Source organism: Euprymna scolopes, chromosome 22 (assembly GCF_053919585.1).
Source record: "Euprymna scolopes isolate OS-2025 chromosome 22, ASM5391958v1, whole genome shotgun sequence".
Taxonomy (NCBI): Eukaryota; Metazoa; Mollusca; class Cephalopoda; order Sepiida; family Sepiolidae; genus Euprymna; species Euprymna scolopes.
The window spans coordinates 46,994,469-46,996,442 of NC_136503.1; the positions used below are offsets into that span (position 1 = coordinate 46,994,469).

The following is a 1,974-nucleotide window of genomic DNA, read 5'->3' on the forward strand; positions in this document are numbered from 1 at the left end:
ATATTATACATACATACGTATACATATATATATTATACATACATACGTATACATATATATATTATACATACATACGTATACATATATATATTATACATACATACGTATACATATATATATTATACATACATACGTATACATATATATATTATACATACATACGTATACATACATATATTTACACACATACGTATACATATATATATTATACATATATTTACATACATACGTATACATATAATATACATATATTATACATACATACGTATACATATAATATACATATATTATACATACATACGTATACATATAATATACATATATTATACATACATACGTATACATATATATAATATACATATATTATACATACATACGTATACATATATATATATATATAAAAGTGACCTTGTCTCTGTGCGCATGGAATGGTCTACCGCTCAGTCAATTTTTCATCTACAAACTTGAAACTTGATATATAGGGGATTTAGAACTGTTGAATAAAATCATTCTGGTTTTGAGCTGGTAATAATAGCTTTTAAGGGATTGAAATTGACAAAAATTGGATCTTGGCAGGCATTAGTCAACTAAACGTGCTATTTTTATGCATGCACAAATATACATTTATGTTTAACTACGTTAGTTTTTAAAGTTTTAATATCCATGTGTTCTTAGGTAATTAGTACCACTGGAGAGCTAAATGCTTTGGATTCGATTCTAGCTGATGGCACCCAAGTCGTATTTTTTTAAAAACTTTTGGAATCACTACTATATATTGGTACAATATAATAATCAATGAAGAATTGGCTCCATAATAATAAATGCAAAATCTGCATAAATTAAAACATCATATTTAAGCGTGTTTTACAACTGGACTAGTATATTATAAAATAGATACTTCATAATAATATATATTCATTATCTCTTCTCTTCTATCTATTCTTCTATCTATCTATTTATTCTATCTTCTTCTATCTATTCTTCTTCTTCTATCTTCTTTCTATCTTCTATTTCTATCTATCTATCTATCTATTATATCTTCTTCTATATATATATAAAATGGACTCATTTTTTCTCCTTTGATTTTGACCTTAATTCAAGACATTTCATGCAAATGTAATATGCACAAACTGCAGCACAATATCTGAGGTGTGTTATAGGCCTATTACCTCTCCATGTCCTCGATAATCGTAGATTCCTATATTTTTTCCACTGAGAGTTCACTGCCAAAATCGGTTACAATCAATGGAAGTGGTAAAATCTCTTCTCTCTAATAAATTCCTCCTTTCCCTGCCACCACTTAACACCGTTGCGGGATCATTCACAAGGAACAGTTATGAAGGAACACCGGTTTGAGTTTTCTTTACTTTGTAGTTGCTTCAAAAAACTGGAATTAACCGAATCGAAGGGTTACTTATGCCATTTTTTTTTTTCGCTGTGTTTTTTTTTTTGTTTAGTTGCTTAAAAAACCTTAAATTAACCGAACCGAAGGGTTACTTCATAGTTGCTTAAAAAAAACTAGAATTAACCAAATTGAAGGATTACTTATGCAATTTTTTTTTCCTCTTTTCGCTGTGTTTTTTTATTTTGCTTACTTTGCTTAAAAAAACTGGAATTAACCGAATTGAAGGGTTACTTATGCCATTTTATTTTTTTTCGTTTTTCGATGTGTTTTTTGGTTTTTTTGAACACATTTTGCGATGATTTTTGCTTTTTGTTTTTCAGATTTCTTTTGAAAAGAAGTTTTACCTTTGTCTGCTGTTTTCTTTTTGTTTTCGTTTTGCCGATTTTTTTTCTTAGAAATTTAGCATCGTTTTTTTACTTCGCTTATTCTTCACTTTACCGCCCCCTCCCCCTTACACACAATGCCGGGTACACCCGCTAGTATATTATAAAATATTTTATAATAACTATTCATGGGACGATTCCAATATTTTTCCCCAGTTCTGATACAATTACCAATTCCGATTCTTT

At 28.4% G+C, this 1,974-nt stretch overlaps 2 protein-coding genes across 2 annotated transcripts in view; both read right to left on the minus strand.

Annotated features, from left to right (window-relative positions):
• LOC145243412 (uncharacterized) overlaps positions 1–1,974 on the minus strand; it is a 33,481-nt gene that overhangs the window by 11,742 nt on the left and 19,765 nt on the right. The gene's annotated exons all lie outside the window — the stretch shown is intronic.
• The window catches only part of LOC145243708 (uncharacterized), a 12,589-nt gene that overhangs the window by 9,864 nt on the left and 751 nt on the right, over positions 1–1,974 (minus strand). The gene's annotated exons all lie outside the window — the stretch shown is intronic.